Raw genomic sequence first — 23,775 nt, forward strand, 5'->3', positions numbered from 1 at the left:
AAAACATGTCAAATTAGATAGTGCAAAGATAATAAAACCAATAAAATTGGTCTGCAATGTAAAAAGTATGTATGTGGAAAATGTACAATCGAGAGGCCTATTTGCAAAAAATGTGGTGAAAACGAATAAAGTACATAGTATATACTTCTAAATAAAAGAAACTATATTTTTATATTATTAAATTGGCTATTATTTTCATCCTATATTAAAAAATATAAGTTGTGCTAAAGACCGGTCATTTGACCGGTCGCGGTAGGAATAGGTATACGTGAAGTGTCGGTAGGAATAGTGTTAACTTATTCGCATTTACAACCTCGCGTACAAAATGATACCTCAAGTGAATGTGTTTCGTTCGTGAATGGAATACGGAGTTATTCGCAAGACGTATCGCACTTTGATTATCTACAAATAAAGTTACACACGCCGCCTCCTTAAAATCTAATTCCCGAAACAAAGCCTGTATATGTAAAGCCTCTTTCGCCGCTTCGGTTAGACTAACGTATTCCGCTTCTGTAGATGACAATGCAACCACACGTTGCTTTTGCGATCGCCACGATATAGCCGCGTTTCCTAACATAAAAACATATCCCGAATACGACCTACGATCTATCGTACAACCAGCCCAATCTGCGTCCGAATATCCCTCAACTAATCCGTCGCCTGCACGATAGACTAAACTCAAGTTCATCGTCGCCTTTAAATACCTTAATACCCTTTTCGCAGCTATCCAATGTTGGTGTTCCGGTTTCGTATTAAATTGCGACAGTTTTACTACCGTATTCGCTATATCGGGCCTCGTAGCGACTGATAAATACATCAGAGCTCCAACCAGCTCTCTATAGGGCCACTGCCTAGTGATGTTCGACTCTTCTGAATTTTCTTTCGTGGACCAAACAGTTCCAAGTGCTGCAGGCGTCGCTACTGGATTACAATGCTCCATTTTGAATTTCCTCAGAATGTCCAGGATGTAACCTCTCTGAGACAGTTCGATTACTCCCCCTTGCTGTTTTATCTCTAGACCTAGACAATACGTAGCTAAACCGAGATCTTTAATCTCAAAATCTTCCTGCAGACCTCTTTTGAACTCATCCACCCATTCAGGATCCTGGGAAGCCACAAGAATATCATCAACATATATTATAACTAATAATATGTTACCATTTCTCTTAGCGTGATACAAGCATGGTTCTGTTGCCGTTGGAACTAAATTCATTTCCTTTAGTTTACCATCCAACCTCGCATGCCATTGACGACCAGCCTGTCGCAAGCCATACAACGCCTTCTTCAACAAACAGGCATTCCCACCAGAGGACAGACTCCTTAGCATCTCTTTCGCCTTCCTCCCAATCATGGATCCTTCTCCCTCTCGTTGTACAATTTTTGAAAGAGTCTCTCGAAACAATGTAGGAACCTCCATGACGATCCTTTCCTCCAGATGTCCATTCAGGTACGCCGTAGCGATATCAAATTGCCTGATCTGTAACTTCATTTTTGCCGCTAGAGCCATTAAAATACGTACCGATTCTAATCTTGCCACAGGAGCAAAAGTATGATGGAAATCCATTCCATAAATTTGGCTGTAACCTTTTGCCACAATTCTTGCCTTCCTGCGTTCGATCTTCCCATCTGGACCATACTTATTCGTCAATACTAGCCTACTTCCGATCAGATTGTCTTCTTCTTGTCGCCTTATTATTTCTAGTGAATCGTGTTTGATAAGACTGACTACTTCAGAAATGATAGCCTCTTGCCATTCCTCTCCTTGTTCTCCGGTGATTGCTTCTTCTACTGATACCTCAGCAACACCTGCGCAATCCAGGAATTCTTCATTGTCTGTATCATCCTGTTCATTTTCCCTTTCGTTTTCCTCTTCTGCACGACTAGGGCCAGGATCCGCAGCTTTCTGGTATTCCTTCCTAGGACGTCCCCGTTTACCACTTCTGATAATTCGTGGTCTACCTCGGACTCTCGAATATACTTCAGTCTGCAATTGCGGACCTGAGGAATATCCATCTTCTTCATCTGCTTCCTGTAATGATACATTATCACTCGAGATACGTTCCTCCATTTCTATAAAATGCTCTCGTTTAGGTTCCTTATGGTCATCCATTTTATCTTCTAAATCAGGCCTATCAATTCTTACTTCGTTTCCCTTTTTAACTTCTTTATCCTCGAGAAACTTAACATCACGTGCGACAATTACTTTATGCTCGACCGGTACCCATACACGATATCCCTTTGATTCACACGGGTAGCCGACAAATATACCTTTCTTAGATCTTGCTGCAAACTTATCCTTGCCAGGGGTCTTATCCAGAATATACACCTCCGATCCAAACACCCTCAGATGACTAATATCTAATTTCTTATCGGTCCATTTCTCATATGGGATTTCACCATTCAGACTACTGGTAGGGCATCGATTCCGAACATGGCACGCCGTTGCTATAGCTTCGGCCCAAAATGAGGTTGACATTTTTGATTCCATCAACATACATCTCGCCATTTCTTGAAGAGTTCGATTCATCCTCTCTGCAACTCCGTTCTGCTGTGGAGTATGTGCAATAGTGAGTCTCCTTTCGATCCCTGAATCCCTGAGAAAACAATCAAATTCCTTATTACAAAATTCTCGACCGTTGTCCGATTGTAAGTACTTTATCCTTTTTCCAGTCTGATTTTGAACTAAATTCCTAAAATTCTTGAACGCATCAAGTACATCACTCTTGTGCTTTAGGAAATATACTGTACACCATCTCGTGCTATCATCTATGAATGTTACGAAAAATTTTGCACCTCCATTCGAGACAGTTCTCATCGGACCGACCACATCTGAATGTATAATTCTCAATTTCTCATTACACGGTGTATTTCCCGTTGGAAAGGGGGTACTTTTCATTTTCCCTTCCATACATACCTCGCATATGGTTAACCCTTTGGCTTCTTTTATCATATTGCCATTTTTTCCAGTCTTCTCCATTATTTTTGCCAAATCTCGGCCGTTTAGGTGTCCCAATCGCCTATGCCATTTGTAGGCGTCACTGCATCTCTCCGTATCAGCTACTTTTGCACATTCGACCTTTTCTCGGACATAATATAGATCACCTTCTCTTTGTGCTATCAAACTGATGTTTCCTTTTCTGTCTGTTACAACAGCTGATTCATTCTTAAAAGTTACTTTATAACCTTTTTTCGTGATCTTGGATACAGAGATTAAATTGACTCTCAAATCTGGGACATATAACGTGTCATTAAACTCTACCGACCTTATTTTATCCTTGTCTTGCGTGGCAATTTTCACAAGTCCTCTTCCTTGTATTGCGGTAGACGCCGAGTTTGCTAAATTAATTTTCCCTTTTTCAGACATATTTACCTTGCTAAATTGTTTTATGTCTCCACAGAGATGCGATGTACAGCCACTGTCCAGTATCCATACTCGATCGGTGTTATCGCTCTTAATTTCATTCTTCCGAGCCACCGATACTGCTTCAGCGTAAAACCCAATCGAATTCTCGTCTGCCTTATTCGACTGATCCTGACTTTTCTCTACTCTGACTTTGCAATCCGATGCCTTGTGACCTACTTTATGGCATCTATAACATTTAAAAGAGAATTTACCTGTTCTTGGTTTCCTCGATTCGTTTTTGTCAGATCTCATAGTTGGCTTCCATTTTGCGTGGTTTACCGCCATTGCGCCCTGAATATTCGACTTATTTGTCTGCGCACGCGCATCACTCTCCTCGATAATTTTGATTTTGAGAGTTTCTGGACTTGGCAGCTCATCCCTTGATTCAATCGCACATCTGAAATTCTCAAAACTCGCTGGCAAACTATATAATAACATAATGGCTAATAAATCTCGGTTTATCTCGACATTCATCGCTTCTAACTTATCTACAACGTCGAAGAATTTTGACACGTGCTCTCTAATATCCTCCTCTTCCTTCATGCGATGCAATGTTAATTGCTTTAGAAGGGTAGCCTTCCTCGCCGGCCCTTTCGAGGCATATATTGACTCTAATTTCAACCATACCTGTCTTGCAGTCTCGCAGCCTCTAATCTGCTTCAACTCTGATGGACTGATCGACAGAATCAGGTCCGATTTGGCCTTTCTATCGCCTGTGGTCCATGCATCTCGGGCAGCTTCCGATGCGGCATCCCCTACAACGATCTTCGGTTCCGCTTTTTCGCCACTCACATAACCCCACGCATCGTTTTTTACTAACAACGCTTCCACTTGCATTCTCCATGTATCATAATTGTCTTTCGAAAGCGTTTCGATACGTACAGCATTCATTATTGCACTTCGGTTATGTTCCACGTGTTCGAAAAAATGTTTTAACCTATTCGCGGCCACGTGCACACGCGTTTCTCGGATATTTTTCGCGACTTTTACCGACTTTTACACTTTTCACGATAGCCTGGGCCCATAACCTGTTAAGGACTATGATTTATATATATATTAAAAATATAGAAAAGGTCGTGAAACGCAAATATAAAATTGTTATACGCAGAAGTGTAGTCGACGCGTCCGATCCGCGTGATCGCCAGGAAGAGAAGAAGGAACCTATGCAACGTGCATCGACACGAACGCCAAAAAAACAAATGAACAACGCAATATCGTTATTAACTTTACCACGCGATGATTGCCGCGTATTTTGAACGAACATACTAACAGAATAAATACTAACAACTCATATTTTGTACTAATATAAAATATAATATAAAATATTTATCAATAATCAACATACTAACCATTTGTATAAAACCCAAATAAAAAATATTAAAAAATACTGATCCATAAAATGGCAGTAACAAAGAAAAGTCGCTATTTCCTCCACCACAAAATCACCGCAAAGACTTCAGCAACTCCAAATAGGTTCCTTTAAACTTATAAATTCAGCATCGTTTCGCAAAACGTTTTCCCTGGTTGTTTCCGTCGGGGAACACCTGTTTGCTTTTCCCGCGATATTTACCAGTCAGCATCGTTCACGGTGATAAGCTGTATCCGTCCGCCCAGGAGGATGTTACATTCCCCTCCAGACATCCGGAAGTGGAGGATCCGATGGAGAATTGAATCTCGAGCAGTATCGAACAGTATCGAGGGAGGGAAGCGACAGAGACGAAGAAGGTGAACGTGGGTAGAAGCAGAGGACGAAGGAGCACGAGAGAAAGAGAGACAGTAGCAGAAATTGAGAGTCCTATCTCTTGGCCAGTAGATAAGATTGTTTGTCCATACTCTGGATCACCGTTGGTCTCGTCGATTGTTCCACGGGAACACTGGCTGCCTCTCGTTCTCTCTTTCTCCTCTCGCTCTCTTATCTAGAAACAACGACCTTTCCGGCCAAATTGGTTGGCTCGGCTGGAAGTCTAGTAAAACGTGATTAATCGCTCGCTTCCTTTCGCGGCATGTATCCAACTTGAAGCAGAGCACCAACACCGCCATCACTATCACCGCCAGGGGCGCGAGCACGCTTACCTATATAGTGATAATCGGATAACTGCGGTCCAGAACTCAATTGGGTTTCAGCTACGAGGGTCAGCCATCGCTGCGTTCCTTTCCACCCCTCGGGAAGATGAAGAAAGAAAGAATAAAGGGGAAAAACCGAGCGGGGAAAGTATACGTTCGTTAGGTGGCTACAGTCAGCTTCCAGTTCTAACGCGTCCGAGTTTTACCTCCTACAAGAACAACCATTTTGTTGATCGTTCGCGGAAACGAACGCTAGTAAACCATTGTCTGAACGAATTAAACTTACAGGTTCTACGCTTTTTTTCAGTCGGAAACCACACGAGTTTGGTAGGCGGGCTTTTTTCGAGAACGAGGTTACGAAGCTATTAGTTAGACAATCACTACGGAACGGAGAAAGGAAACTGTTAAAAGTTAATGTTTCAACAATTCGAAAAATTGTGTCAATTATATATGATGTAGGTTTAAGAAGTGATATTGTCGTTTGAAGGACGCAAGTGGATAAAGAAAATAAAACATATAATTTTATTATATTATCCTTTGGAAACTTAGAATAAGACTCATCTTCAGTCCGGATATCATTTTTTGTTAAATGGACTCACAAGTTTTATCAGGTCAAAAATTTAATTTAATTCTGTGTATGCAATCATACATATATAGGGTGTTCCACTAACTGTGTTACAAAATTATACATACATACATAATTACAAAAATTGTGTCGCTTGTATGAAAATGATGGGGTAGATTTAGGAACCTTTAGACTATAATGCTTTGTTAAATGGACTCACAAGTTTTGTCAGGTCAAAAATTTAATATAATTCCGTGTATGCAATCATACATATATAGGGTGTTCCACTAACTCTGTTAGAAAATTATACACACATACAAAATTACAAAAATTGTGTCGCTTGTATGAAAATGATGGGGTAGATTTAGGAACCTTTAGACTATAATGCTTTGTTAAATGGACTCACAAGTTTTGTCAGGTCAAAAATTTAATTTAATTCTGTGTATGCAATCATACATATATAGGGTGTCCCACTAACTCTATTAGAAAATTATACATACATACATAATTACAAAAATTGTGTCGCTTATAGGAAAATGATGGGGTAGGTTTAGGAACCTTTAAACTATAATGCTTTGTTAAATGGACTCACAAGTTTTGTCAGGTAAAAAATTTAATTTAATTCTGTGTATGCAATCATACATACATAGGGTGTCTAACTCTGTTACAAAATTATACGTATATACATTATATTTAATAGAATGCAAACATATCAAAATTTATATACATTTATACATATCAGAATTAATTATAAATGCCAGATAGAAAAATTTTGCCAAAGTCTTAGTCCTACATTTTATTCTTTGAATAAGTTGTGTATTTCGTGCAAACTTGTTACATATTGAAAGATACTGTAGCAAGACGAAAATGTTAGGATTCCAGGAAGTTTGAAGAAGTTTTTCCAAATACTCTTCACATTTCTTGCATAATGCATGACATGGAGGCCGCACACTTTTTACATATTCAACTCTTTACGAAAAATGGAATTTCTGTTTGAAGGCCAAGGTCTGGCTCACGTGGTTTATCAAGTCACATTAAAATCAAAGTAACAGTAAAAATACTTTTACTAACGCAGAATAGGATATTTATTATAAGAAACAATAAAGAAGCACTTAAATAAACATATCATATTTGAAGTAACGATGAATACCCTCACATTTAAATAACGGAAAATAAAACGCATAGAGCTTCGAGCATTTCTTTGGTATTGCGTATGTGGTTTATTTATCGATTCCCAGTTACAGTTATGACATGTATAATACATCACCCATCGCACAGTTTTTACAGATTTTTTCGTCTCCACATGTTACTTTCATCCTCAACCGCGTTTCCAAAACAGAATAACCACTATACGTGATTTATAGAAATTAACTGTGGGAACTTGTAGATATCTAAAAACGCTCTAGTGGGTTTAAGAATTTAACTATGAAGAAGGTCGAAATGGTAGAAACTTGAGTGATCTGAATTAGTAATTCACGTTTAACCAGCGATTTGTATGGCTCAGTGGAACAATGTAACCATGAAAAAGGAATCGTTTAAAAATATTTATGGAAGGGAGGAAGAAGTGTTACTTTCATCGCGTCGATACTTTTGTTTTCGTTTTAGCCTGTCACTCCGAAGTAACAAAGTTAAAGTCTATGACAAACTAAATAACGTAATTATTTTCGCCAGAGCGAAATTATTAAATAATTGTTTACGCCACCGACTGACATATTCGATGGCATCTTGGTAATTTATTTTCGCTCAGTTATCTGAAAAATGAAACGCTTTTCACAACATTAGTTCCAGTGAAATCGTGTCAAACACGTTGGAAGTAATTTCTCATAAATCATAGATTATGAAAAAAGCACAGCTTTGTATTCATTGTTGCTTCGATGAACAAACACATGGATCCTTAATATTTCGCTTGAAAATAATAAATCTAACAAAGAAAGAGTAATTATTTAAGAGCGAAATATTAGTTTTTAAGGAAGGAAATAAAACAAGATAAACTGAAATTTCATCAGAGTCTCAGCGAGGGCAATATTTAATTTTTTCGCAATTAAACGAAACAAAGTGGAAAAAATTAATCCTCGATAAAATGCTACGCAGAAAGATATTTTTTTCTCATTTCACCCGAGTTTTTCTTTGAATTTTGTGAAATTATTTTCTCGCGATTGTCGCCGTATAGTTTTTTCATAAATTGCAAACGCCGTGTACGCTTAAAATCCCCATGATCTCTCGCAAATATGCGATTCGTTCCATAAAATAAAACAATTCGGGTAAACAAACAGGAAAGCGAATATTTGTTAGCAGATCATTGTCGAACAAATGAAAAAGTCCCGTTTCGTATTTGCAATAACAGAATCATCGTTTTGTCATTGTCGCTTTTCAATCGATTTAAATCAGATCGCTTTATTTAATCGATCGGTTAATACATAATCGCATCAGCGGACAAAGAGGGAAAAGAAATATCGTTTTGCACGATTTTTCAAACGGTACGCTCGTTATCGCAACAACGATTCTTCTTAGTCGCACATTTTTTCGTATAATTTAAATAATAAACGCGCGCGTCATTATACGAGCGTCGCGTCGCCGACCACTGTTATAAAAATTAATGTAAATTGTTGCGGCTATTTCGTAAACACAAACGATACAAATTTGATCAAGAAAATCTTTTAATCAAACTCGGCAACGAGACTTCTTTAAAATTCTGCTTAATCACTTTGACGATTTAATGAAAAATATGAAAATGAAAAACGTGTTGAATATTTTATATGTGAATTATATGAAACTTTGGTGAAATTTAGAAACTTTTGCACAATTTTATAAAATATTAATATTTATGAAATATTATTTTGATTTTTTCTTAAATGGAAAATTGGTGGAATAGATAATTGTAAATAAAAGCAGACAATTTTAGATGAAAATAGATAATTCTAGATGAAAATAGATGACTGTAGATAAAAACATGCAATGATAAATACAAAATGGATCATTATAGATAAAAATAGCTGAATGTAGATGAAAATAAATAATTATAAATAAAAATAGATCATTACAGACAAAAATAAATGACTTTAGATAAAAACAGACAATGATAAATAAAAAATGGATCATTATATATAAAAATAACTGAATGTAGATGAAAATAGATAATTATGAATAAAAATAGATGATTGTAGATAAAAATAAATAACTATAAATAAGAATAGATCATTATAGATAAGAATAGATAACTGTAGATAAAAATTGATAACTATAAATAAAAATAGATCATTATAGATAGAAATAGATGAATGTAAATGAAAATAGATAATTATAAATAAAAATCGATCATTACAGACAAAAATAAATGACCATAGATAAAAATAGGCAACGACAGATAAAATATAGATCATTATAGAAAAAAATCGATGACTGTAGATAAAAATAAATAATTTTAGACAAAAATAAATAACTATAAATAAAAATAGATCATTATAGATAAAAATAGATGACTGTAGATAGAAATAATTTTGAACTAGCACATAATTGAAAAAAATTATTTTACAACCAACTGATAGATCAACTGAATTTTATTTTATACTTGCAAACAATTTTTATACTAATTTTTCTAAAAAAATTCATACTACTAAAATCATAATTTTATACTTGTGTTCAAGCTAAATATTTTTAATTTGTATATCAAGTATTATTGTATTAATTACCGATTAGTAAACGAAATGAAAAAATATTTGATAAATTAATTTTTAATTAAAGCTTCCTGTTTATTATAAAGAATATGGTATTTATGTTATACTGCTTTCCATCGGAATCCAGCATAAAAAGCATGACCATTGTTTGCGTTATTGATTAGTGAAATAGTCTGCATTGTACAGGGATAGATATCGATATTCATTATTTCTGTATTTCCACGGGACAAATTTTCATCTATGACAGCGGAGAAAAATGTTTATATTATTTTAAGAACGAAATCGATAAGGGCTTTATTGATTCCTATTTAAATCCAATAGCTTTCATCACTTTATGCAGGTGGGTCGCAATTTAACACGCCTTGTGAATAATTAAATTCGAACAGGCCGACGTAATAAACCCATTGAACGGTTATAAATCAACGTTTGAAATTATTAAATACGGTTGCCACGCGTAAGGGGTTATTTATACCAACACAGAGGAAGCTTCTAATTACTTTTGCTTTAATTAAAGAGATGAAAGGACCGTTCGCCCGTAACCATAAAATCACTTTATAACGAAATCGAGAGAGAGATTTCATTAAAAACAGAATAGACAATGAACGGGTCTAATTTCACCTTGTCGATTTACGTGATGACGTTCTAATACCCGTTTATCAACATACATTATCGTGAATAGTATATTAATCACTTTTATAATGACGTTTCAAGTAACTGACGTGTGAGGACTGGTCTTTCTATTTTGCCTTTAATTGTCATTGCAAGTATTAAATTTTCCCTTAAAATAGAAACTAATATGATTTAGTGTAAATAGAACGAAATGTAATATTAAGTCACCGATCCGCTTAAGGGAGAAGGAAATTGAAGAAATTAAATTGAAATACAATTTAAAATAAAAAAGTAATAATTTTCAAATTTGTTTTATTTTGATTGAAATTTCGCAGGGGATTTTAATTAAATAAAAATGGAAATTCGAAGTAGAAGATTGATTATTTTAAAATCCATTTTATTTTAATTAAAATTTGAGAAGGGAGTTTTTTATTGAATAAAAATAGAAATTTAAAATAGTACACTTTGATTAAAATTTTGTGAGTGAACTTTAATTAAATAAAAGTACAAATTTAAAATTAGAAATTAGTATTTTATGATTTATTTTCTTTCAGTTATAAATTTTATGATGATTTTAAATAAATAAAAATAGAAATTGGAATAAAAAAGTAAGCAACACTTGATATGTAGTAAATATCTTAACTTGAAAATTTGAAAATATCAAAATTGAAATATCTAAATTTTAAATATAAAAGTTACATAATTTGGAAATCTATGGATTGTAAAGATATAATTTTCTATATTTCTAAATTTGTAAAATTTGTAGCTTCAAATGTTTATAAATTCAAACATGTGAGACTTACCGTATTCGTATTTTTGAGACAACGGATTTTTTTGCGCTACGAGACAATTTTTTTTTTATTATTATAATACGAGATTTGTCTTATGTCAGCTACGACACAGGATCTTTTCCGAGGAAAAAAGGATATACGATTTCACGTTACATAATAAGCAACACATTAGCGAATGAAGGGGTTTTCTCTTCTTGCCTCACGGAGCTTCCAGTGTGCACAGAACAGTCTTATGAAATGAATATTTTCTTTTATAATTATACTTAATTTAAGTTTGTTTAATTATAAGAAGTACTATTGTTAAGTGCATCTATTTAGGTATATCATTATTAGATTTATTAAGATGTGATCTAACCTAACCTCTTATGCATAGTTGAATTTTACGTCGCTGTTTTGCACCACTGAGTTCGAATTACACGTAAACACCACTAGAATGTATGACAATGCTCTTCTCTACGCGAGTATTTTGTAATGAAGTTTTTCATGATTAAATTATAATTTTTCCCAAAGATATGATACATATACTTTAACCTTGATAATTTACTTTTTCAGAAAATTCACAAAATATGTAATCCACGATGACATTCACGAAAGCCACTATAGTGGACCGTCGTACAGAGAGATGGTACCTCAAGCCACTATAGTGGCGTGTCGTTCCTCAGAGGTTAATAGAGATTTGGTGATTTCAGGAGTTAGGAATTTGAGACTTTAGGCAATTGGGGATGTAGAGATTTGGGGATGTAGGGATTTAGGGATGTAGAAATTTGGGAGTGTAGAGATTTGGGAATGTAAAGATTTGGAGATATAGAGACTTGTGGATGTAGGAATTCAGGGTTGTAGCGATTTAAGAGTGCAGAGATTTGGGGATATAGGGATTTGGAGACGTAGGAATTTCAGGATTTATAAATTTAGAAACTAAGGAATTTGGGAATTTTGCGATTTGAAGGTATAGAGATTTGGGGATGTAGGAATTTGATGATGTAAAGATTTGGTGATATGGGGATTTGGGGATGTATGAATTCCAGGATGTGCGAGTATGGGAATTTGGGATTTTGGAATATAGCAATTTGGGGTATAGAGATTTGAGGATATGGGGATTTGGAAACGTATGGATTTGAGGACATAGGTTTTTGATGATGTACGGATTTGATGATGCTCAAATTTAGAAATGTAGGGACTTGATGATGGCCGAATTTAGTAATGTAGGGACTTGATGATGGCCGAATTAGGGACTTGAGGCTCTAAAGAGTTAATGATGTATGGACTTTGTGATGTAGGATTTTTAATATACATAAATTTGTAGATTTTTGAAAGAAACTCTTTCCTTTTTTACCTTCTTTGCTCATCAACAATTATTTACTAACAAGGCTACTGATCCAATGTCATTCCTATGGGGTTAATAAATCCCATTTGAATGTACTCACATAGAAAACATAATTATTCACCAACCATTGCAATGCTCTATCATTTGCCCATAATCTGCGTTGAAATCTGTCACACACAGCAACACCACATAAAGTTCAGCCTATAAGGTTAACAATCTAACATGAACAAATCATCCAGTAAGAACAGCAAAAATGAAAAAGCTAATAGTTTACAAATGATTCTAAGAGCATTTCGCTGTATCATAAACTTTCTCCCTCGCCGTCCAATCCGTTTTTTTTATTGAAACACCCTGTACACGCGCAAGTGCGGTAGGTTGCGGCGGATTTGAAATCCGTGACAGAACACGGGTTGGGTTCGATTTGATCGGATTGCATTGCGAGCGGGCTGCCTTGTATCGGTCGTGGCGAGATTCGAAAGTAGATTGGGAAGAGCCAAGGCAAGCGTGCGGCAGACAGGCGAGGTAATACATACAATCTCCCTTGTTGTCTGGCATCGAGTTGCAGCAACGACGACAGGGTCGGTACAACGACGGACAGAGAGAAAGGTTGGCACAACGGGAGAGACAGCAGTCCAAGAAAGAAAGAGAGAAACGTGAGCCGGTACGGCGAGCTTTGAAAAGCGCGGCAACTACCGGAAGTCTTATAAACAATCCCAAGAGCGATGGGAACAGGAACCAAACTACCCACGGCCCCGTGCAAAGAGGATCAATGGCGAACAGAATGCGTGTAAACAGCAAAGCAGCGTAACACGACGTGTCTGTGTGCGCATCACCCTTTCTCCGTCTTCCTTCTCGTTTCAACCGACGAACGAAAAGGCCAGAAAACAGACACCGATACTGCCATTGAAACTCCGTTTAACGTTCGTCTGGAGGAGATACCTTCGAGTGTGTCAATAGCGTAACGCGTCGAACCCTTGCTGTCAAGCAGCGTGTCGCAAGCGTTTAACCTTTCGAGCTGCGCTGAAATAATTTGCTTACGTTAGCGGCTCTTGGGATCTTTTTTATTTGCTTCTATTTTTTACTTGTGCGATTCGTATTTATTCGTGTATGGTAATTATAGACGAAATGTGAATTGTTTATTTTGTTAGTGGGGTAAGTCTATTTTTGAAGACGGGATAGCGATGGTAATTGGTAAAATTTAATACGGTATTTTTATCGGTGAGCAATTTGTGGTGAAAATAATTCAGATTCTATTTGAAAACTGATGGGATTTTGCAGAGTAATATATATATGGTTTATTTGAAATATAATACACAACGGTCTTTAACATATAACGGTTTTAACAGATAACGGTTTTAACAGAAAGTTCACACACAATATTTACTTGTTCGCTATGACACATCGATTTATACTGACGAAAACTAATGGGTCTTGACCTGTTTATATACAGATGGGGATCTAGAACATTCGAGACGTTACGACGCAGACGATAGAATTTTGAATATCCCGAACAAAAACTATTGATTCCATTGTAGATACTATTCTATTATTCATGCGTGTTTTTTCTTAATAATTCAGAAACGAAGCTTCACCCCATTTTTGTAAAGTGAAATCTTATTCAGGATCGCGTCCGCCATTTTAGAGATAGTCCTCCATTTCTGCACTAATTGTGAGACGCCTTGTATATTCAGGGTGACTATCGTTATAGTTATGTAATTATCGATAGTTATGTTTACATATTGATACATATTTCCATATTAATAGTCACAACTATCAATTCTCTTTGAGAATTCTACTCGATTGACCAGAACTATTAAAAGAAATGAAGAAAAAGAATAACTGAACAACTTAAATATTATCTCTTTGATTAATGATTAAATTCATTAAATATGAAAGTGATTTGTTATTATTCTTCATGACATTATTGACATACTAATGTATAACATAATTAATTTAGTCGAGAGTATAACAAATACACATGTAACATCCGAAGTGTCTAATAATAATTTCATTGACATTAATGATTTCGTATATTAATTTGTAACATCCACTGATTGCTGAATTAATCAAATTGTTATCTTTCTTGTTGGTTAATTTAGCAATTGTAATAATTTTGTAGATGTTATGTATTAATAAATACAATTATTAATATTGATGAAATTATTTGTCCTTTAGGCTGTTATTTGTGTATTTAGCATAATTTCGATGATGTTCATTATTCTATTATATTCATACATATTTCAACAATATAATGTAGAATTATTACTGATAATGCATTAAAAAGAAAAATACAGAGGGGATCTGAAAATGCAAGAATTTAGAAAATTTTTAAATTTGAATATTTGTTTAGATATTATTTAATTTACGTATTTAATAATTAGAGAACTTATGAGTTTGACGCTTAAAAATTTTAAGATTTAATTATTTAAAAATTTGAACATCTGTACATTAAAAAATTTAAACATCCCTACATGTAAAAATATGGAAAATAAAGAATTTTCAAACTAATAAAAATTTAAAAGTTCAAAAACGTAAAAATTATTTAATTTAATAATTGAAAAGTCTTACAATTTATAAGTTTTGACAGGTGATAGTTTAAATATTTGAAAACATAAAATAGCACAGCACTCGTAAACCTCTTTTCCGAAAAACGTTGAAACATACAATATTTGTGCAGTAAGATATCGATACGTTAAAATATTAGGATAATACTACGTTACGAATAAATTCTGGATATTTATACAAATATACAAATTTATTAATTCTCGTATTGCACACGTTTTGCATATTTTTCATTAACGGCGGATGAATAAATGGCTCTCGCATTTGTAACATATTTTACATACTTTTATTCCGATATCCGTTTTGTTTGCAATAATATATAATTCATACAACCCGCATATCATGACCGACGTATGAGCAATTTATATTATAATAAAACTGTCCAATTACAATTCAGTCGTATTCTCAGAAATATGAACAGTGTCATTTAATTACATACAGGATTATTCAAACATCAGCAAAAATTTCGAATATGAAATACGCGTTTGACAGTGACAAATTCTTTTCATTCTAATAACAATATGTAAAACTCTTCGATTAAAAACAAGGAATACAACGCTGTAGTTGCAAATTAAACAAAAATTTAAATACAAATTTACTTGAAGAACGTAGCATTGATTATTTCTGACATAAATTCATTTTATTCAATAATTTTTATTAAATAACTTCATTTATTAAATTATATAGTAATCTTTCAATAAAGATTTGAAATAAAACGAAAATATTCGAAAATTATAGACACTTTTTTTTTAATGAAGCGTATTCGAAAATTATTCAGTAAAAACAAAAATAAATTAAATTTCACTTTATTCATAATTTTATTTATTTTTATTAAATAATTTTCGGGTACACTTTCATTAAAAAAATAGTGTCTATAATTCTCAAAAATTTTCGTTTTATTTAAAATTTGTATCGAAAGGTTATTTTGTTTTATTTAAAATTTGTATTGAAAGATTATTTTGTTTTATTTAAAATTTGTATCGAAAGGTTATTTTGTTCTATTTAAAATTTGTATTAAAAGATTATTTTGTTGTATTTAAAATTTGTATTGAAAGGTTATTTTAATAACAACTAACTATAATTATGAATAGAAACAAATATGTTCACAGCTTTAATTTAAACCAGAAACATTATAAAAACGAATGACGCGTCATTTTTCAGTGTCTCATAAGCAGGATTGCAGTTACAAACTCTCGAGCAGAAATTTGTTCTTTCCTGATATTCCTCTCCTAAGTTTTAATATTCCTTTCGCGTACTTATGTTTACTGGGGAAGTTGGACTGTCACGCATGTTACGGAGAATTTTATTCCCTCCGTATTCTTATCTACTCTAAGAATTTCAATGCTCAAATAATTTTAATATTAATCCTGCGTTTCGTAATTAAATTTTTCTAATTTAATACATCCTCTGTTTTACTGTTCTGTGTTAATTAGCATCATGTAATTAACGCGTTGATAGAAGTAATTTAAGTTTGTAAGTTTGTTCAGTTGATGTAATCATACAAAACATTTTTATTGATTGATCTAGATAATTTAAACTTTGAATTTCCTTAATTTAATAGTGTAATTATATTAATTAGAAAAATATAATTTTACAGTTTTGGGAATTTTGGGATGGAATTTTGGAATATTAGGATTTTTTAATTTCAGAGTTTTGGAGATATGGAATTTTGGAGTTATGGAATTTTGGAATTTTAGAGTTTTGGAATTTTGGAATTTTGGAATTTTGGAATTTTGGAATTTTAGAATTTTGGGATTTTGGAATGATAGAATGATGGAATTCTGAAATGATGGATGGATGCAATTCTGAAATGATGGAATTCTGGAATGATGGAATTCTGGAATGATGGAATTCTGGAATGATGGAATTCTGGAATGATGGAATTCTGGAATGATGGAATTCTGGAATGATGGAATTCTGGAATGATGGAATTCTGGAATGATGGAATTCTGGAATGATGGAATTCTGGAATGATGGAATTCTGGAATGATGGAATTCTGGAATGATGGAATTCTGGAATGATGGAATTCTGGAATGATGGAATTCTGGAATGATGGAATTCTAGAATGATGGAATTCTAGAATGATGGAATTCTGAAATGATGGAATGACGGTATGATGGAATTCTAGAATGATGGAATTCTGGAATGACGGAATTCTGGAATGATGGAATTCTGAAATAATGGAACAATGAAGTAATAGAATTCTGATTTTGAAATTCTGGAATAATGGAATTCTGGACTTTTGAAATTCTGGAATAATGGAATTCTGGAATTTTGGAATTCTGGACATATGGAATTCTGGAATACTGAAATTTTAGAGCTTTGAAATTTAAAAATTTTCGAATATTGAAATTTGAAAATTTGAGAATTTCTGGATTTGCTAATTTGGAAATATGGAAATTTTTATATTTTAGAAATTTAGAAGTTTAGTAATAAGAAATTGCCGAAATTGACAAATTTATAAATGTGCAAACTTAAAAATTTGGAAATGTGAACAATTCAAAATATATAAGTTTGTCAGAATAGAAAACAAATATATAAATTTGAAAGTTTTTAATCTCTGTAACACATAAACTTAAAAATTCAGATATTTGAATAAATAGAAACTTGAAAAACCATGAATTCGAAAGCATCAATATCCACAAACGTTAAAATCTGACAACAGAAAGAAGTAAAATATGTTTCTTCCCATAAGCATGGATTCCACATACGGCATAGTCTCAGGTGTGGAATACTCTACACGTTTCGCATAATTCGCGGCAACGTTGGTTGAGTGTATAAAACGTCATTTATGAAACTCTAGTAAAACTGTATCACATATTCGCGAACCAAATATTGTAAACTCGTAATTTCCTCATACGCTTAAAAGGAATATGGCAGCGCTATGCTTGAAAGGGTTGAAAAGAGCGAAATTGTTTAATTATTAATCAGGGACCACAAAAGGGTGCAGGTATGTTAATTATGCAACATACTGGGTTGCACTGAACGTAGAAAGTTTATTGCGTCGTAAAACGAAATGTACGTCTCTAACAACTCAATGCAATTAGTTTTATTTGCAACCTGTCCTTCAGTTAATTCAATTCCCGTTTTGAGGCTATTTTTCAGAACTCGTGCCTCTGTGCAAAAGCAACGTTATTTCTTGTTTAAAGATTACGAATATTATATTCGAAATTATTTCATGGAATAATTTAAGAAGGTCTGAAACTACACAAACTTATAAATTAAATTTATTAAAATTACATAATTAAGTTTGTTAAAATTCAACACGTTACAGTTATACACATAGTATGCATTGCATAAATATTACATCTAATGACAAAAGTATGGAATAACACCAACCAAAGCATTAATATCACAGAAGTATATATTATACAGAATGTCGAAAGAATAATGGAACTTTTTAAATAGAAAGAAAAGAATTAGTTATTTTGCCAAAATTAATTTTTTTTATTCAAAATACATCCGCATCTATACACCGCTGGGCTCACATAACGTTAACATAGATTTTCTTATGTCGTTTTGTCGAATCGCTTCAAACACTCTTGTCACAGTTACGTGGACTTGTGTAACAGTGTCATAAAACGTTCCTTTTATAGCTAATTTCAGTTTTGGAAAAGGAAGTAATCACATGGAGATAAGTCAGGCGAATTTGGAGGATGTTAGAGCAGACTTGTTTTTTCGCCAAAAATTCACGAACAGCGACAGTTCACATGGTGCGTTATCGTGCAACAGAAACCAACTTCCCGGCACTCGATATTCGGGCCTCACACGAACGATCCTCTTCCACAAATGTTCCATAACACCCAGATAATATTCGCCATTAACATTTTGTCCCTGTGGAACGAATTCCCGAAGTATAATTCCTTTAGAGTCGTAAAAGCAAATTAACATTGTCTTCTCTCGGGACTTCAGGAATCGCAATTTTTTTATTTTGGAGAGCCTGGATTTCCACGTAGCACTTCGGCGCTTTGTTCAAGGTTCGTTCTTGAAGCACAAAGTCTCATCACTAGTTACAATTGATTTCAGTAATGTACAGTTTCGTCTGGCTGTTTTGATAAGATCCTCGCAATATTCAACGCGAGCAATTTGTTGCGCTTGCCCGTGATTTTGTGACACGGTGACGCAAGGTTCTGTTGCATTAAACGCTATAAGTTTACAATTCGTTGCTCGATTCCAATAATGATCGTTATGTTTTGTAGGGGAAATATACTATTTTTAAATAGCACGTTTTAATAAATGGCACTAGTAGTTTTCCTTAAATTTGAAGAGTTCCCCTACTCTTCCAATTTACTGTCTACATGTAGAAAATACTACATGTACCTGAAAGTACCTGAAAGACATCAATATGTACCATAGAATATAGCGAAACAAAAACGAAGGTAACAGCAACCAACTCTAATGACTTGAAGGTGCGACGTAAAACTTGAAATAAAAAAAAAATAGTATGCATAACATATTTTCACCTTACGTTTAACAGAAAGAAATCTAATAATTAATTTAGTTATGAAATCCAGAGTTGGAGTAATAATTCTGCGACATTTTCAAACTTAGTTAAATTTAATCCTTTGATAAAATTAAGAGGCGTTCTCCGTTTTAAGCAGCTTTCAAGTATCTCATAATCATACTGTACCTTTGTTCAGCATTTACTGAGCTTTATTTTTCTTTTGGAACAGCTTTGTTGAAGGTGTAATCCATTTCCGGCTCCTTTGTGCGTATCTCAGTATTTCTCCTGTTGCCTTCACCCTTTTTTTCTGATATTTCCTGATGCTGCATCTCAAAATTACATATTTCCCTCTCTCGCATTCTGCAATTTTCTTCCTCGAACAGCATTTCTGTCGTGTGATCTATTTTCTTCGCCATTTTATTATCCGACGCTCCTTTTCGCTCTCTTTTCACCGGCAGTTTTTAATTTTCTTTGTAATCCTCCTTTATCAGGATACACACTTTTCACGGGGTTTCCTTCTCTACAAGATTCTCTCATCTAGCATTTTAGATTTATTCAAAAATTTGCATTTTTAACTTAGTTTGCCGTCCACCACGTATTACTACCATTTTTTTCTGCGGTATCTTTCGCTACGCTGTCCTAACCTAACTTCGTTTATTGCTATGCTATTGTCGGGATAATATTTTCATACGTACGCGTGTTTTAAATTTTTAAGTCAATTTCTCACCGTATGCGAAGTTAATCGTGTTTTTTTAATTTCAGGTAAATTGCTTTTTATAATATGAGAAAGACACTAATTTACTACTTAATTTTCTTTATATACGTTAATATTAGACATGCTCGATATTGCATACATTAATCTTTATTTAAAAATTGAAATTTCTCACTGAATTTTCCGTTTCTTTGACTTATTGTGATTTGTTCTGACATTCACTCAAATAAGACTTATCTGATTTTTCAAATTATGATTCAATCGAATAAAATTCAATTGCAATGAAAATATGTGTTGCATATGAATTGTAGAGTGCGTCACGAGTCACAATCTTGTAGGACAAGGGATTAAGTAGAAAATCCTAAAGGCGACAAGGAAAGTACGACCAAACCCTGTCATAGTGTGGTAAACTTATAAATTCTTACAGGTTGAAGTATTCTCCAAAAAATATTTATTTTAATGTATTTAATCTAGATAAAGAAATACATCAAGATCTTAAATAAATGTCTAGGTTAATTCTTCCAAAACAGAGGAAGCAAAAAATGTAGCCATAGACATAGACATCTTTGGTAGACTAAACACCTAACCTGTCCATGACTGTCACGAGCTGTCCCTGTATTAAACCCATATTAACCACATATTTGTTAAATTGATAAACAGTCACATGGTGGCTATCGCAACGCAAAAATCGCGGTTATCGAAATATACGACAGACAGTGAAGGAAGACGGACAGAAGGGAAATCCTTTCCCGGAGTCATATCCCTCTTTCTATTGCTATGTATGATGCACGGGCCCTGTGCACATGTTGCATTATGCATCGCGTGATAATGCAAGCCTGAGGGGTTAACGCCAGATTCGCGAATTCCTTTTGGCTGTTTTGCAATATCGCAGGATACGGTTCTCGAGGTCTCCTTTGGCCCGGGAATCGTTTTACCAGCGTGTTCTCATCGCCACGTACACATATATCTGTTTAACACGTGATCCGGCCGGGGCAAACTGCTTGCCAGGATGTTCACGTACGATCGGAGAAACCGTTTCTAGCTCGCTCGTTTTCTGATTATGAAATTATATGGTGCCCCTGAGAATCGACGCCTCAGGATTACGCGACGACGTCGCGAATCTTTTTAGACGAACGCTGACGCCTTCTATTTCCGGTTATATCGTCGTCCGTGTTTCATCGTATCATCCTTCTTTCATGGCTGAGACACCTTAATCCGGCCAGTAGGTGTAATAAAACTGTTTGCCGTTGTTGAAGGATATTTCTTGGTCTTCGACGACCAGGCAACATTTTGTCGACCTACGTGTTTCAACTTCCTCGGTTAAGACGTATTTCTCTTACGGCTATCATATTTTATTACGTTTGTTTAAAATTCTTTAAACACAAACAGAGGAGCAACTGTATATTGTTTTAGATTCAGTTATATTTTCTTTTTACTATAATTACAGAATGATTACTTACGCTAAGGACACGTCTTTTTTGAAGGGTTTTTAACAATATCTGAATTTAGATATGGGGAAATTTCGGGATTTGGACTTTAGGAAGTTGGAAATCTAGTGAATTGGAGATTTAGCAATTTGGGGGTCTAGGGATTTCAGGATTTGGAGATTTCAAAGGAATTAGGAATTATGGGATGACTTAGGAATTTGGGAATCTAGCCAATTGAGGATGTGGAAATTTGAGAATGTAGTGAGTTGGAGATATAGGAATTTCGGGATGTGGGAATTTACAGATGTAGGGATTTGGGAGGGTAGAGATTTGGATATGTAGAGATTTGGGGATATAGAGACATGGGGATGTAGGGATTTGGGGATGTGACAATTTAGGGATGTGCAAATTTGGGGATATGGGGACTTGGGGCTGTGGGGATTTGATGATGTGGGGATTTGGGGAATGTGGAATTGGGATATGTGGAATTGGGACATGTGGAAATTGGGATATGTGAAATTGGGAAATGTGGGATTTAGGGAATGTGGAATTGGTATATGTGGAACTGGGAAATGTGGGAATTGGAAGAGGTGGGAATTGGGAAATGTGGAAATTGGGAATGTGGAGATTTGGGGATGCGGGAATTTGGGAATGTAGTTGCAGTCATATTCAACACAACTTCTCATGGGTCTAATGATCATAGCACTCTTGACCCTTACAAAATCGTTCAATCAATCAACAACTCCTCATTGTATCGAATATCATATTATTCTACTTAAAATCTATCGTTGACGTTGTTTCCACATAAAATAAATCACAGCAGATTTCAAATTAAGTGCAGAATTAAAAAGCATCGTCCATACAGTTATTCATTGGCTACAGCAACGAATCGGTTATCCAACACCTTTCCATTATTTTTCCACGGTTAAAACAATGAAGTCACGAGAGAACCTCCATGCAATTTTCTCCCTTTTCGCATTTCCAATTACGCACGAGGTTTATTAATTCCCTGCGAAACGGCTTCAAACAGCCTTAAACGAAATTATGGCCTTTAGAAAAAAGCATTATCAGCAATAGAGGGAAAGTTTTCTGGGGAAACAAGCGGTTAGTCCTCTTTCACTCTCATTATTCTCTTATTAGTCCCCGCGTCCCGATTGTATCTCATCCACCCTCGCAGAGACTCGGTCCCTTCATCAACGCGAGATCGCTCATCCACGTAAATACGGCGTGAGAAAATCGTTTAAGCTGCCGCACGGAAGATCCTTTGCGTTCTTGTTTAAGCCGAGATAAAAGAAAACACTGGAAGACGACGGCGATGCTCGTAAATGTGCCGTTAATGGCGCTGCTGAAAGATTATCCGCCGATGGACTCGTGTGTTTCGTTATTTAACCGCAATTATGAGCTTGTGCAACCTTTACCTTAAGGTTCTTAGATAAACTGCAACATTCAAGATTAATTTTTAATATTGAACAGGTATTATTTAAGGAACAAGGAACTTGTTGTAAAGATATTTAATAGTTTATATATATTTGTAGGGTTGTGAAGTTAGCAAAGTTGCGATAGTTAGCAAGGGTCAGGTGTAGATGACCTAGTACTTTTTATGGTAGAGCTTCTCGAAATAGAAGAAGACAATCAAGGTAGTTTTACTATGGACATATTTTTATTACTGTTCTGTGTTATGAGTGAATTTGTGCAAGAATTGGTATTTGTTACTGAAGTATGAGACATATGAGCGAGAAAACAGTATCGGCCGACGAACGCTGCTGGAGTAAGGCAGTGTTCATATTAGGCCGCTAAATCCCTACATTCTCAAATTTCTATATCTCAAAATTTCTATATCCTGAAATTTCTAGGTCCTCTTTATATATCCTCAAATCTCTAAATTCCCAAATCCCTACATTCCCAAATTCCCACATTCTCATATTCCCACATTCTCCAATTCCTACATTCCCCAATTCCCACATTTTGCAATTCCCACATTTCCCAATTCCCAAATCCTCCAATTCCCACATTTGCCAATTCCACATATCCCAATTCCCACATTTGCCAATTCCACATATCCCAATTCCCACATTTGCCAATTCCACATATCCCAATTCCCCCATTTCCCAATTCCACATATCCTAATTCTACATTCCCCAAATCCCACATTTTCCAATTTCACATTTGCCAATTCCACATATCTCAATTCTACATTCC

At 34.7% G+C, this 23,775-nt stretch overlaps 1 protein-coding gene across 4 annotated transcripts in view; it reads left to right on the forward strand.

Annotated features, from left to right (window-relative positions):
* LOC100881812 (lachesin) overlaps positions 1-23,775 on the forward strand; it is a 491,556-nt gene that overhangs the window by 209,029 nt on the left and 258,752 nt on the right. The gene's annotated exons all lie outside the window — the stretch shown is intronic.

This window comes from Megachile rotundata, chromosome 12, assembly GCF_050947335.1.
Source record: "Megachile rotundata isolate GNS110a chromosome 12, iyMegRotu1, whole genome shotgun sequence".
Taxonomy (NCBI): Eukaryota; Metazoa; Arthropoda; class Insecta; order Hymenoptera; family Megachilidae; genus Megachile; species Megachile rotundata.